Source organism: Callospermophilus lateralis, chromosome 5 (genome assembly GCF_048772815.1).
Source record: "Callospermophilus lateralis isolate mCalLat2 chromosome 5, mCalLat2.hap1, whole genome shotgun sequence".
Taxonomy (NCBI): Eukaryota; Metazoa; Chordata; class Mammalia; order Rodentia; family Sciuridae; genus Callospermophilus; species Callospermophilus lateralis.
The window spans coordinates 54,773,413-54,790,211 of NC_135309.1; the positions used below are offsets into that span (position 1 = coordinate 54,773,413).

Sequence of the window (16,799 nt, forward strand, 5' to 3'; positions counted from 1 at the left end):
AATGTATGCATTATTTTAAGAACAGATAAGGGAAAATAAAAATATTCATGTTTACTCCAAAGATTTTAAGACTATCTTCCATGAGATGATAGGGGAGAAGCTCCCATTTGAGGTATTTTTTACTTTAATATTAACTATATTCCAAATAACCAGGCCTGATTTGTGTTATGAACACTCTGAGCTTCAAAAATACTGTGTTTCTCCCTATATTTTAGCACTTAAATCTTAGAGCTTAACCCATAACTCCTTCCTAAAAATGCGGTAAGAACTCATGCCACTCATTTTTTATTATTAACATTTCTTCTGGCTTCATTTACTTTTTCTGCCTTCTTTTCCCTTTTGTCTCATTTACTTTCTAAATTTATCTTACAATTCATTGTTCCTATTTTGTAAACTACAAAATGGTTCCATCCAATTTGTGATTTCAAAGTGTTTTTGTTTGTCCTACATTGAATAGATGCAAGGTTTTCCTTCACATTAAAAAAACAAATCTCAGTGTTCAAGTCCCTCCCTACTAGTCTTCAAAATCAGGATTAGGTCCTCCTTCCCCCATGTTTATGATTAATCACCTGAGAAACACCAAGCAAGAAAACAAGTTTTATTTAAAGGATAGAACGGAGAAAGAGAGACTCCCCCAGAGAGGAGGGAGTCCAGAGCTGGTGCTGAAGGAAGGGGCGTACCTTGCCCCTTTATAGAGTTCAGGTTTCTTTTCTTTCCATTTTCTCTCCTCCTCTTATCTTGCCAATGTGACCAAAGTGACCAAAAGGGCAGGAAGAGATCTGTCTAAGGAGTGATTGCTTGTGTTGGAAAGTGTGATCCTTCCCCTCCCTCAGAGGTTGTTAGCAACCAGGCAATGGGGAGTGCTATCCACTCATTTCCTTTTCTTTGATAATCAGCTACCTGTCCTTTGCCAGGTCTCACTATTCCTTTGTGGAGGCTTACAGTCGTTTTGCATCATCAGAGAAACTTTAAGAGGATGCATTTGATGAAGGTATTACTGGCACAATCAAGCTCTAATTGATAAAACTGTAAAATTAAGACCTGACTTCTGGCAATCAAGGAAGAGTTTTCTGAAGATTTAGCAGAGGTGCTTAGTTTCTGTAGCACACTTTCTTTGGTCCATTGTACTCTGAACTCCTTTCCTCAACCAATGCACTATCTTTATCAAGTTAATCCTAGCAAGATATTTTAACATTTCTGTGTGTGTTCTAAGATGTCTGAATTCTGCTTTTCCAGGGGCTATTTTGTTTTCTTCCTCTGCTGTGTGTATAGAACTTTCTGAAGCCTTTATCTATCTCTGAGTGATTTTTTTTTCTTTGTTTCTGGGGAAAGGAAGAGCCCCTTAGAGTCCAGATGAAAAGTATTAGGTGGGATGGAAAAGGGAAGAAGATATTATTTCCTTTTTATATATAGCAGTTGGATGTTTTTCTATATTATCCCACCCAATTTCATTTAGATATTTTTGAATAGTCAAGTCTATAGAAATTTTAAAAGAGGCACTGGATGCAATGGCACATATCTATAATCCCAGCTGATTGGGAGGCTGAGACAGGAGAATCATGAATTCAAAAGCAGCCTCAGCAACATCGAGGTGCTAAGAAACTCAGTAAAGTGCTAAGTTAACTCAGTGAGACCCTGTTTCTAAATAAAATTAAAAATAGGCTGGGTCTGTGGCCCAGTGGTCATGTGCCCCAGAGTTTAATCCCGGTTACCAAAAAGAATAAAAAATTTGAAAAGACAGGTAGGTAGATAGATTGATTGATGGATAGATAGGTATGGCCTCCATTATCATTATATTAAAAAATTAGATTCACCAGGATGTTTTGGTGCAGGCTGGGGAGGGGGATTGTTATTTTTCTGCACAAGGAAAAGCCCAGACATCCTGATATCACAGCCAAAAGAATCAATCAGGGATAATACAGTTACTGCCACTGTATCATTTCTTTCATCATCAAGGAGGAAGTACAGCAAGCATTTCGGCTTCAACCTAAATTGTACCCACCACTTTAGTCACACCTTTTGAAAGACTCTGAAATTAGTAAGGAAAGCAATCTATAATCTTGTGTAGCAGGCTTTCATTCTGGGCAACTGAATAAGAAGTAATGGAAGATTGGAAGAAACTATCAACTGTTGTCCTTGTTATTATAGAATTATCAATCTAGGGTATTGTACGCTGAAGGGAAGTCTCAGTGAGGAAAGTTATGTAACCACTACATCAGAGGATAAAAAAAATAAAACAGAACCAACTAGAAGTCATATATGAAAGAATGCAATAGTAACTTTAAAAATTTGGTGGCTCAGGAGCTAATCAATGCATGCTGAACCCTCAAGGACCTGTACTGATGTTTCTTTGAGCCATTTTGGTCTTTAAATCAGGAGAAGCAGAAATAGAAGGAACACCTTGAACTATCCTTGACCGATTTTTGTTTTAGATTAAGTAAAACATAATAATGATAAGTGGGAACCTGTCACTTCTTGTAAGGTGATAGGCTGAGAAGCCACCTTCAATTTATCAAAGATAAATCTAAAGTACACTTCTAATGTGCTTGGGGTGGTAAGGGGCTGCCATACATTTATCTCATAGAATTAAATGGTCCATGTAGAGAATCCACCTGCTACCTCAGTTTTACAGATGACAATTTTGAGGTTTAAGAAGATGAAGTGACATTACCATGAATACCAGACTAATAATTTTTAATATTTGTGTTTAATACAGAAACATTCAGATTTGTAGTTCATGACTCTTTATTTTTCTTAAAATGTCTCTCCACAGAATGTAGCTATTCATCAAACTTCAACTTTCTTAATTTTAGAAAGGTGTTGGCACATCAATTTAAGATTCTTATTTTCAGATCTATATGACTTTCAGTCAAAAATCTGGTTTAACATAGATACTTTATAATGATCTAAATTATGAATTTTTATGATGAATTCAATTAAACTATTGCTCAACCTGCCTTTATGCTCACAAGTATCTGAGTTTACATTCATCTTATGACTACCGGTAATGGTCTTGACTATTAAAAAAGTCTGAATTTACCATTTCCTATTCATAATATTCTCAGTTTAACAGGTACTCAGTTCCACACTGCACTCATCACATGCCTCTAAAGAACAAAATTCACATAGTAATCTATGTTAATAGCCTGGATATTCTGATATATCCTGGGCATAAAGTGGGGAGAAGAAGTAGAAATGGTTCCTGCTAACATTGAACTTAGAGTTTAGTGAGAGACAGATATTTAATAAGTAGACTAATGTCATATAATTTTTAAACTTTAAAGAAATGGCATGGCTTAATGAAAGTGTACCATATTTCAACAAATATTTTTGAATGAATTATTTGGTGTAGATCATATATAGGGATTTATGGAATTGGTATGAAGTGGGATGGTCATTTTAAGATTCACAGAATTGTTAAGAACTGAATAGAAATGAAGTTAGTCAGAGAGGAGATGAAAGAAATGGATGTAAGTAACTTGATTTTCATGGAAGTGGGATATATTTAGGAGTGGTGGTTGAATGAAAAAAGAAGTCAAAGGTGATGGTAAACTTAATAATAAATTTCACTGAGATTATAAATTCTCATTTGTTAGCTCTTTTCATGGGGGTGTATGAAGGTTAAATGGAAAGTTTAATTGCAGATATATCAATTTAAAATATCTCTGGAATATTAACATAATAGTGCCATGATCTATTGTGTGTGTATACATATATATATACACACACAAACACAAATATATATATATATTTGTGGTGCTGGAGATTGAACCCAGGGCCTTGTGCTTGCAAGGTAAGCACTCTACCAACTAGGCTATATCCCAACCTGATCTATTGTATATTTGGCAAAAATACTTTTAATACCACCCTCTCCTTATGAGTTAAAAATAAATGTACAAAGAAATAAATATTTGTTTCCTAGAAATGGCCAGCAAACAATGAAATTATTTTTATTTAATGTCATCTATGAAGTCATGTAGTAAAATGATTTAAAACTGAAAAAGTTTCACTAAATGATGCACTACAAAAAAAATTGGAAAAGGATTGGACCAAAACCTTTAATTATATTAATAGATCCCTTAAAGATGGGGGAAGAAAAACATCCTTCGTATGAGCTCATACCCTGGAGATAAGTTGAAGCAAATTAGCAACATGTAGGATGGCTAAAATGCTTGGAATTTGGACATGGAACTTATGAATGCACAGACCAAGAAAATGCTAACATAAGCCTTCAAGAAAAGCAGTACTAAGAAAAGCTTTAAAAGGAAGAGAAAAACCAGATTGTAGCAACAAACTATGGGAGAAAAATAATGTGGAAAGAAAGGTGAAGGATAAAAGCTTTAAGTGTAACCAGTTCTAGTACTAACGGCATGAGAGTTCAGCTAGAGATTCCTCATCATGGTGATGAAACGCCTACTTCACCCTCCTCTGCAGACAGTGACATGGATGAAAACTCCTTCAATTCATCATCTTGGTCTCCTCCACAAACTCTTCTTCCTCCCCTGATTCAGACTCAGACTCCCACTTTTCCAATGGCAGCAGTACTAGCACACATAGGAGTTCTGAGGATGAGCCAACAAAGAAGAAAAAGAAGTAGAATGTTAACTGGTCAAAATTCCTACAGATCAAAGTTTCTAAATGTTTTATATTTTAAGAACAAGAGGGAAGTTTTATATATATATATATATTTTTTTTGAGGTTAAATCTTATTTTATTATTATTAAAATTTGTTTCTTGCCAGCTGTGGTGGTTCATGCCTATAATCACTCCCAGCTACTTGGGAGGCTCAGTCAAAAGGATTCCAAGTTTGAGGGCAACCTCAGGAACTTAGTGAGACTTTGTCTCAAAATAAAAAATGGAAAGGTCTGGGTATGTAACTCAGTGATACAGAGCCCCTGGTTCTATCCCCCCAACACCACATACACACACACACACACACACATACACCAATATTTCTAGGACTTAATGCTGAAATCAGGTAAAGTCATATTTGTCACAAAACTTATATTTTCTCACAATGAAATAAACATCATATTTTGGTATAAGTTAATACTCTGCATCATACATGTTTTCAGGATAATGCACCAGAATATAAAATTCTTTTGACTGTGTATTATGTAAGATTTTATATGTTGCTACCATAAGTTTAAGAATTTTCTTAGTGTTAATAAGCAGGCTCTTTTAGATACAGAATGTCAGCAGCAAATAGTGATACTTTGAGTTCTTCTTTACCTATTTCTATTCCTTTAATTTTTTTTCTTTTGTCTAATTGCTCTGGCTAAGTTCAAGGATGATGATGAATAGAACTGGTGAAAGAGGACATCCCTGTCTTGTTCCAGTTTTTAGCAGGAATGCTTTAAATTTTTCTCCATTTAGAATGATGCTGGACTTGGGTTTGGCATGTATAGTTTTTATAATGTTGAGGTATGTTCCTACTATCCCTAGTTTTTCTAGTGTTTTGAACATAAAGGTGTGCTGTATTTTGGCAAATGCTTTTTCTACATCTATTGAGATGATAATATGATCTTGTTTTTAAGTCTATTAATATGATGAATTACATTTATTGATCTTTTAAATATGTTTTTGTTTATAATTTGTCAGAATTTTATTAAGAATTTTTTCATCTATGTTCATCAGAGATATTAGTCTGAAGTTTTCTTTCCTTTATGTGTCTTTGTCTGATTTGGGTATCAGGGTGGTATTAGCTTCATAGAATGAGTTTGGAAGGATTCCCTCCTTTTCTACTTCATGGAATACTTTGAGAAGTATTGGTGTTAGTTCTTCTTTGAAGGCCTTGTAGATCTTGGCTGAGAATTTGCCTGGTCCTGGGCTTTTCTTGATTGGTAGGCTTTTGATGGTGTTATCTATTTTATTACTTGAAATTGATCTGTTTAAATTATGAATGACCTCCTCATTCAGTTAGGGTAGGTCATATGCTTCTAGAAATTTGTCAATGTCTTTGACATTTTCTATTTTATTAGACTATAAATTTTCAAAATAGTTTCTAATTATCTTCTGTATTTCAGACATGTCTGTTGTGGTATTTCCTTCTAAACATCTGTCTCTCACCCTGCACAAATATCAACTCAAAGTGGATAAAAGACTTAGGCACTAGATAGAGACCCTGTGCCTAATAGAAGAAAAAAATGGGCCCAAATCTTCACTATGTCAGCCTAGAATCTGACTTCCTTAACAAGACTCTTAAAGTGCAAGAAGTAAAATCAAGAATCAATAAATGGGATGGATTCAAATTAAAAAGCTTATTTTCAACAAAGGAAACAATAAAATGAGGAGAGAGCCTACAGAATGGGAGAAAATCTTTACCACACACGCACCTCGATAAAGCAATGATCTCTAGGATATATTAAAAAACTCAAAAAACTTAACAAAAAAAAGTAATAACACAATAAATGGGCTAAGGAACTGAACAGACACTTCACCGAAGAAGAAGTACAATTGATCAACAAATATATGAAAAAGTGTTCAACATTTCTAGCAATTAGAGAAATGCAAATCAAAACTACTCTAGGATTTCATCTCACTCCTGTCAGAATAGCAATCATCAAGAATACAGGCAACAGGGCTGGGGATGTGGCTCGGGCAGTAGCGCGCTCGCCTGGCATGCGAGCGGCCCAGGTTCGATCCTCAGCACCACATACAAACAAAGATGTTGTGTCTGCCGAAAACTAAAAAATAAATATCAAAAAAAATTCTCTCTCTCTCTCTCTCTCTCTCTCTCTCTCTCTCTTTCTCTCTCTCTCTCTCTCTCTCTCTCTCTCTCTCTTTCCTCACTCTCTCTTTGAAAAAAATTAATATTAATATTAGAATACAGGCAACAATAAATGTTGGCAAGGATGTGGTAAAAAAAAAATACTCCCATACATTGCTGGTAGGACTGCAAATTGGTGCAACCACTATGGAAAGCAGTATGGAGATTCCTCAGAAAACTAGGAATGGAACCACCATTTGACCCAGCTATCCCACTCCTTGGTTTATACCCAAAGGACTTAAAATCAGCATACTATAGTGATGCAGCTACATCAATGTTTATAGCAGCTCAATTCATAATAGCTAGACTATGGGACCAACCTAGATGTCCCTCAATATGAATGGGTAAAAAAAATGTGACATATATACACAATGGAATATTACTCAGCTTTAAAGAGTAAAATTATGGCATTTGCCAGTAAATGGTAGGAGTTGGAGAACATCATGCTAAGCAAAATAAGCCAATCCCACAAAACCAAAGGCTGAATGTTTTCTCTAATATGCGGTTGCTAATTCACACTAAGAGAGGGGATACTCAAGAAGAATACTATTACCTTTGATTACATAGAGGGAATGATGGGAGGGGAGGAGAGGGAATATGGGGATAGGAAAGATAGTAGAATGAAACAGACATTATTACTGTATGTATATATGTGACTACATGACCAATATGATTCTGCAACATGTACACTCAGAAAAATGAGACATTATATCCCATCTATGTATGATATATTAAACTGCATAAAAGTGTTCTACTGTCATGTATAACTAATTAAAACAAATTAAAAAATTAAAAAAAATAAGCTGGCTCTATTTTTATGTTTTGTGTCAGGGACCGCCCTGCACACAAGCTGAGCACACCCCCTCAACCTTGAGTAATGAGGGTATTGAACTAGCATTGCACGCTGAGCAAAGCACGTGAGCCTTGCCTTTGCTCAGCAAGAAAGTGCAGCTCTGGGCCTGGGTGGCACCCAATGGCATTGGGTTAACCCCACTCCCACCCTTTTTGTTTTTGTAATTGTATCCTTTGCCTTATTTGAGTGGGATATTCTATCCAATGTCTTCTCCCTAATAAATAGTGGGGTTCAGGATGTGCTCGCTGTCTTGCTCCTCTTGCCTTGCTTGCTCCTTGTGTCCTTTTCCAGTACTGTACAGCATGGGAGCTTGACCCTTGAGGTCATGGAGCTTCTCTGACCCACACAAAAGGTACTCCTGTGTTCTTGTGGTCTTTTCATTGCCATACCAATTCACACGGAATGACCCTGATTCCATCACCTGCCCGGGATGTGGGCAATAGTTTCTGATCAAGAAGTTATTGAATTCTTATTCTAAATTAAAAGTTCAAAGAACCTATTACTATGTTTAGACACGGTGGCACACACCTATAAATTTAGCTTCTCAGGAGGCTAAGACAGGAGGATCCTAAGTTCAAGGTCAGCCTCAACAGTTAGGAAGACCCTATGTCAAAGAGGTCTTTGCTATAAAAAATAAAAATAAAAAGCCTGGTAATGTAAGTTAATGGTAAAGCACCCTTGGGTTCAATTCCCAGTACCAATATAAGAAAAAAGAGAGAAAAAAAATCTGTGTATCTTTTGAATCCTACAAGTGTTAGGTTGCTATGTTGTGTCACTCATTGTCTTCTGATCCTTAAGTTCTTCAAGTTGCCTTTTTCTGAAGAAACAGAGAGGAAATCGTAATGGGACACGAAAATCTGAAACTAGAAATCTAATCTTTATATCTTTTGATAAATTCAATGTATCAAAAAAGAAAGCAGCCTTGTGAAAGACTAAATTAGATAAAAGGGATAAAAACATCAGTTTATATTTACATACTATAAAATATACCATTTTAAAGGGGAAATAAGGTAGGACAAAGAAACATAATTTTACAGAAAGTGAAACTTTTTGGAAAGAGGTATATCTTCTGTAGAAAAAAATTTTTGATTTGTTTAAATTAAAGTTTTTAAATGTGTGAACATTAGGTTTTTTGTATTTTCATAAGTATGTATTGAAAATTACTTGGAAAATATGATCTACTTTTAAAATGTTGAAATGTAAGTATTATGTGAGTTTAATGAACCTCTAATTTCTTGTTTTACAAAATTGTCTGCTTTCCATAAATGTAAATATACTCTCATTTTTAGATCATTTTAAAGGCTCCATACATCTTATAAATTACTGTTCAGATAGAAAAAAGGTAGGGACTTATTTCTACGTATTGTTGCATCACAGTGCATAATAATAACATTGCTATTTTTGTGTTCTTCAAATTTCTGGAAATTTGAAACAATTGATTATCTTTCTGTATGCATGTTTATTAGACAATATAGCCAGTTTTTCCAATTTCTCTTAACTTACAATTCATTGAAGAACACTTTTCATTAATTTAAATGTTGATTTTTTTTTTTTTCACAGAAAGTAATGTATTTTCAACTAGGGACAAAAAGTATAAATGTAAGAATAAATTTTGCAAATACTTACTATAATCCTAAAATTGCTTTGTCTCTTCAAAATGTATAATAGTGGTTTTGAATACGGTAGTCAAAAATAATTTCCACTAAGATATTTTCACCAGAAAATTTATCATAAGTTTCTACAAAATCAATTATACATGAGATTTTTTTTTTTTTAGTTTGGCAATAAGAGAGAAAAAAATGGCTGAATGATTGTATTCATGAACATTACTCAATTCATTTCTTAAAGTATGTATCAATTCTTAGTGATAGCAACTGAGGTATTCAAATGTTGCTCTTTAAATTTTTTATGGCAATGAACTATTAATATCTCTTCTTCTTTCTCCTGGGATTCTGCTTTGAAATTTGATCCTTCTGTCAATGTGAATATATATTTTCTTATATTTTTGGCTGCTTATATGCATGGTGGATAGACCTCTATATATCTGTCTTCAACAAGTGATTTCTATGGCTTAATGTCTCATAACACAATATACAAGGATGATTTCATGTTTTCAAATATTTGGGGGTCTTATAAACTTCATTGAAAAACTTGCACTAGGGGAAACAATGTAAATAAAAGAAACTGCACATAACTTTCATTGCTTTTTTGTTTGTTTGTTTTTGTTTTTTGTTTTTGTTTTTTAAATCCAAGAATCTGGGAATGCAGAAATTTGTCTTTTCACAGGGGCTTGTAATGAACTGAGTCAAAGTGAGCTCATTTAATTGCAAACAACCACAAACTTGCTATTGAATACAGATGGTTGAGTGCATACAAGTTGATGACTTTCTGTATAACTGGAAGTTCTCAAAATCTATTTTATATGGAATAGAATGTTTACTGAAGATAAAAGTGCTGTATTTAAAGCTTACATTTGTATTATTAAAAATTAACAATAAAATTGTGATAATGGATTAGAAAATAAATTGCAAAGACATCTTTGGAGAAGGAGAATTTTATTCAATAAATTTTTGAAATTTGTAATAGGTAATAATAAAAGCATTAATTTTTAGTCAGGATTACTACCGATTTTAAATTCTCTACAGGAACTTTTCTCCTTCCTTATTTCCCACATGTGAAAATATCATCTTCAACAATCCAGTCCTTGGTTCTTCACTACACTCTACATTTGGCTATTATATACATGATCATAAAGCAGAGGTTTTAAATTTCAACATTACTGAGAGTAGGGCTAGATAATTCTTTGTGGAATCTATACTGAGTATGAAAAGGTATAGTATGAGGCATCCCAGTGTAACCTTCTAGATTAGACAATGATATGCATGAACAGACAGATAAGAAGGGATTCACTGGCTTAGCTAACACTTTCATATTAATCAATCTTGGCAAATGACTGGCATGATGATTTTGTACCTAGAACATCCTAAAAAACAGCTTAGTACCTACACAGTCACTGGTGAGCTTGATGAGTCAAGTTTCAGTAGAATTTATAGGGAAAGTTATCCCAAAATAGGGCATTGATGAAGAGCTGAAAAGTGACAAAGCAGATAGTGTTTGACTAGGAATTGGACAAAGTAGCACAGATTCTTTCTCTAACTCTACCCCTTACCAGAGAAACAGTGTTGAATTCTCTCAAAGAGCAGCTCAGTGATCTGCTAACTTTAACTTCCTAGGCTATTCCCCCTAGCGCTCTCTCTCTCTCTCTCTCTCTCTCTCTCTCTCTCTCTCTCTCTCTCTCTCTGTTTGTTTAGTTTTAGATGGACACAATACCATTTATTTATTTATTTATTTATTTATTTATTTATTTATTTGTATGTGGTACTGAGGATCGAACCCAGTGCCTCATGTGAGCCAGGCAAGCACTCTACCACTGAGCCACAACCCCAGCCCCTCTCTCTTGGTTTTGATGGACAACTGGCCCAAACAGATTTGCTACAAAATCCTTACTCCTTGATAGTCAAATATAAATTAGAAATGTTTTCTATGAGCAGGTTTTTATGCCATTCACTATAGTCTCCTCCAAATTTCTATTTTTAATGATTAAATACAATGCAGCGAATTTTCCATTAAAGATTACTCAGCCATTTACAAATCCATCTATTCCCAGATATTTTTGAACACATTTCTTAGCACTAAAAATTTATAATTTTTTTAGCCTCAAGACTTGTTTCACTTTTGAAAAAAATAACTTAGAATTATTATTTTCAGTAGGAGTGTGTGAGAGAAATATATTCAGAAGACTTTAAAAAATTAATTTGTATGCCTCTGGTGCTTTGAGAAATTTTGGGAGCATATAAAAAGTCTTTTAGAATCGTTATTCTGTTTATGACATAGAGTGTCTTTTACTACTTATTTTTATTTAATTAATTTCCTCTGCTGGTAATTTATCTTATTCTATCTTGCTAGAGAAGTATTAACCTTCCTTTAAAATGAACTCAAATCAAACCTCCTCTAGGAAAGCTTCTAGTCCTCTCACTCCCCCATAATACTCCATTAATACTTCATGCTACTCCAGAATTCAGTGCAATTTGTCTTGGTATTAGAATTACTGAACAATGCCCTTATCACTGTTGAATCTCCTACTGAAATTACACAATGTTTTACAAAATAGAGCTAAAATATATATACTGAAATGAATCAAAGTTGATCACAATGCCAAAAATGGACCTGAACCAAGTTTAAATATTTCCTGAACTTAGTTTCACATTATCATAGGCTTTGTTGCAATAATTTTGAGCCCATCTTAGCTAATTGACAAATAATTAAAAGAAATAAATCATATCTGAAGGTAATTGTGGTTTATACAGTGAATTAGCTCATTAATTGCTGAACAATCAATAAATAATTTGTTGAATGGGAAATAATGGTGTGGTGTTGATAAATTATCAATGTGATTTGTATATTCATATCATAGAGTTGTTATAACACTGCCACCGATGATTTTATGTCATGAGACCAGGGCTACCCTCATGTTCACTTTATGAACTTAACCATATTTGTTCTTCATAATACATAAATCCCTCCTGTGTACCATACCTAACTCATAAGGTTACTATTAAGATTAAATACAATGAGAATAAAAATAGTTTAAAACTACTGAGAGATAAATTAATAAGTTGTGCTATGTTTTCATTTAATCATCACAAAATGATGGATTAATATTCTTATCTTTTAAATAAAAAAATCTTGTCACAGGGAGTCTATATAATTGTCTTAAGGTCATAGAGCTATTAAGAGGTAGAAATGGGATTTGGTATCAAATACTCTGAGCCAAAGTTCTTAGGCAAAATGGTAAATTGCTGAAGTGTTAACCCCCTCATTTTAAATTTTATAAAACTTGAATATTACATTATCTATTCTGAAATACTAAGATCTCAAATTCCTAGAATAGAACTTAAGAGAATTTTTTAAAAATTCCTAATGGTATTCATCAATAAATATAATAAAACACTCCATAAAATTTCAAATAAAATTTAGGGGAAAATTGCTAAAAGATTAATGAAGAAGTAAAGTTATTGGGTTAGTGACTTGCTAATTACCTCTCCCCTATACAGTAGCTAGTTGTATTCTCTAGTTTATTGTATGTATTAAAATGATGAATCTTAAATTAATCCAGTAGTGGTTCACCTAGAGGGCTTATTATCATTCTGTAACTCATGTAAAGTCAAAACTTGAAAGTTTAAGCATTAAAGACTTGTAAGACCTGGAAGATCCATCTACTTGCCTTCTATATAATAAAGTGATATCACTCACATGCCATCATTTGGATTGCTTTCTTCAACTCTGCAATTTCTGTGGAAATGTGCAATTCAGAAAAGAACACTGCCACCCAGGGGATAGAGAATTGAAAGTTCACAGACAGAATGCCTGAAAAATTCACTGCATTTAAAAAATTTTAGCAGACAATTTTAACTCATTCTATCCAAAATATCATTTCAATGGGTGTCCAATATGAAAATTATCAAGAAATATGCCACATTCTGTTTTTTTTTTCCTTTAAAATCCAGTTCACATTTTACACTTACAGTACATCTCAATTCAGACTAATCAGGTGCTGGATGACTTCATGGGATAGATCATGGCATGGCAGCATTGAAGTATAGAATTAGCAGGCAGCTGTGTTTTACTAGATCTGTTAATAAAAACAGGTAGCACATGCTGCATGTTTACACCATGATGCCAGGTACTATACTGATGATGTATGTCTCATTTAATCTTTTATGACATCCCTCTTGGGTACGTACTTTTATAATTTCCATTTTACAGAGGGGAAAACTAAGGCTTAAAGAAAGAGCAGCCAGTATGTAGCAGAGTTAGAATATAAACTTGGCTATGTCCTATTCTCAGAGTTTGTAGTCCCAAAACATAGAACACTTCATGAATTTGCATGTCATCTTTATGCAGGGGCTATGCTAATCTACTCGGTATCGATACAATTTTAGTATATGTGCTGGCAAGCCAGCACATCACTGCATTGGTTCTGGATTGTGAATGAAACACTCTGTTATGTTGCAGTGTTCTGTTGGTTGAATTAGTAGTAATTGTTCAATTACTAAACGTTCTAAAGAACATGCTTATGAGAAATGACAGGATTCTCAATAATAACTTCTCTTGTACTCAACTCATTTAAGTAAAAGAGAAAGTTGTGTAGGTACAATCACCTACTTGGTTCCATAACTTTTTAACAATTCTATTGGAATTAGAACATCTATGGGAAAATGATATGAGCTAGAGATACATGCTAACTCTGTTATTAGTTAAAGTTCTAGCAAAACTAGTACAATAAAATAAGATGTTTCAGTCTGAAACATCAGTTTCAGAGGGGCAATTATTTTTCTTATACAACTTCTTTCTGCATAGTTAAAAAATTCCTTCCTCTCAAAGGAAAATACTTGAAAAAAGTAATGGATAACAAATGTTCCCCCAAATCATAGTTTTGTCTATACTGGCAATAAATAACTAAAATAGAACATATTCCATTCACAGTGGAAACAAACACCATGAGATTATGTTTTCAATTTTAATTTAAAAGTTAATATTAGCACATTAATCAAAACTCAAAAGTACACAAGAAAACAATGAAGACATTACACATGTGTCTCAGCTGCTTATTTCTCCTTTAAAGAACAAAGATGCTACAAAGAATAGTAAATATGGTGTGTACACACATTCTTTCACCAAGTACACATCAATAATAGCATATTATAGTATAGATCCATTTGATTTATTCATTATATAATATATCATCAAAATCTCCCATTCCAGTAAATACTTAATTGATTATTCTTCTTACTAAGTTCTTAACTTAATCATTTATTAATGATGGGTGGATTCCATCTAAACTTTTATTGTTACATACAAGTAATAAATTTTATTATATATACATGCTTTGTACAGTATAACTGTAGCATTTTTCTAGAAATATAAATGCTAATTTAATAATAAGAATATTTATTTAACAGTTTTAATGAGTGATAACTACAAAAAACTGATGTTTTGACATATATATGCACTGGACCAAAAGAAAGAAAAAAATTAATCCTCCCCCAAATTTTCTCATGATACTTTGACATGTTACCTTCCATCCTTCTACCCCTTCACTACTAGTTTCTCAAGCAGCCATTGATCTGTTTTTGCCACTATATATTGTTTACATTTCATTTCCTAGAGTTTTAGGTAAATGGAATTTTAAAATTATTATTTATTTATTCTAATTTGTTATACATAATGGCAGAATGCAATTCATTTCATATTACACACATAGAGCACAGTTTTTCAAGTCACTGCACACAAAGTATTTTCACACCATTCGTGTCTTCATACATGTACTTAGGGTAATGATGCCCATCTCATTCCACCATCTTTCCTACCCCCTTGTCCACTCCCTTTCCCTCCCTCCCCTTTGCCCTATCTAAAGTTCCTCCATTCCTCCCATTCATCTCCCACCCCATCGCCATTATGAGTCAGCATCCTCATATCCAAGAAAACATTCAGCCTTTGTTTTTTGGGGATTTACTTACTCACTTAGCATTATATTCTCCAACTCCATCCATTTAACTGCAAATGCCATGATTTTATTCTCTTTTAATGCTGAGTAATGTTCCATTGTGTATATATACCACAGTTTCTTTATCCATTCATCTACTGAAGGGCATCTGGGTTGGTTCCACAATTTAGCTATTGTGAATTGTGCCGCTATAAACATCGACGTGGTGTGTTTCTGTAGTATGCTGTTTTTAAGTCCTTTGGGTATAGACTGAGGAGAGGGATAGCTGGGTCAAATGGTGGTTCCATTCCCAGTTTTCCAAGGAAGAAAAAATCTCCATACTGCTTTACATATTGGCTGCATCAGTTTTCAGTCCCACCAGCAATGTATGAGTGTGCCTTTTTCCCCACATCCTTGCCAACACTTGTTTTTTTGTATCCTTTATTCTTCATAGCTGCCATTCTGACTGGAGTGAGATGAAATCTTAGAGTAGTTTTAATTTGCAATTTTCTAATTGCAAGAAATGTTGAACAGTTTTTCATGTTTGTTGATTGATTGTATATCTTCTTCTGAGAAGTGTTTGTTCAGTTCCTCGGCCCATTTATTGATTGGGTTATTTTGTTGTTGTTGTTGTTTTGTTTGGTTTGGTTTTTGGTGTTAAGATTTTTGAATGCTTTTATATATCCTAGAGATTAGTGTTCCCATTTTGTAGGCTGTCTATTTACCTCATTGATTGTTCCTTTTGCTAAGAAATAGCTTTTTAATTTGAATCCATCTCATTTATTGATCTTGGTTTTAATTCATGAGCTATAAGAGTCTTATTAAGGAAGTTGGGTCCTAATTCAGAATGATGGAGATTTGGGACTACTTTTTCTTCCATTAGGCACAAGGTCTCTGGTTTAATTCCTAGGTCCTTGATCCACTGTGAGTTGAGTTTTGTGCATTGTGAGAGATAGAGTTTTAATTTCACTTTGTTACATATGTATTTCCAGTTTTCCCAGCACCATTTGTTGAAGAGGCTATCTAATCTTCAATGTATGTTTTTGGTGCCTTCTATAAGATAACTGTAGTTATGTGGGTTAGTCTCTGTGTCCTCTATTCTGTACCATTTGTCTATAGGTCTATTTTGGTGCCAATACCATGCTATTTTTCTTATATTACTCAGTAGTATAAGGTCTATAATAGTAATGCCACCAGCTTTACTCTTTTTTGCTAAGGATTGCTTTAGCCATTATGGGTCTCTTATCTTTCCAGATGAATTTCATAATTGCTTTTTCTATTTCTATGAGGAATGTCATTGGGATTTTGATTGGGATTGCATTGAATCTGTATAGTGCTTTTGTAGTATGGTCATTTTGACCATATTAATTCTGCCTCTCCAAGAGCAAGGTAGATCTTTCCATCTTTTAAAGTCTTTTTGAATTTATTTTTGTAGTGCGATGTATTTTTCATTGTAAAGTTCTTTCACCTATTTCGTTAAGTTTATTCCCGTGTGTGTGTGTGTGTGTGTGTGTGTTTTGAGGCTATTGTAAATGGAGTGGTTTTCCTAGTTTTGTCTTTGATTTGTACTTGTTGGTTTTATATCCTGCTACTTTGCTGAATTTATTTATTCATTCTAGGAGATTTCTGGT

General features: G+C 33.7%; 1 non-coding gene across 1 annotated transcript; it reads right to left on the reverse strand.

Moving 5' to 3' along the window:
• Positions 1–13,541: 13,541 nt before the first annotated feature.
• LOC143400634 (U6 spliceosomal RNA) lies at positions 13,542–13,647 on the reverse strand. Its single transcript, XR_013091532.1, has one exon. It is a non-coding gene; the product is annotated as a U6 spliceosomal RNA (small nuclear RNA).
• Between the last annotated feature and the right edge of the window lie 3,152 nt (positions 13,648–16,799).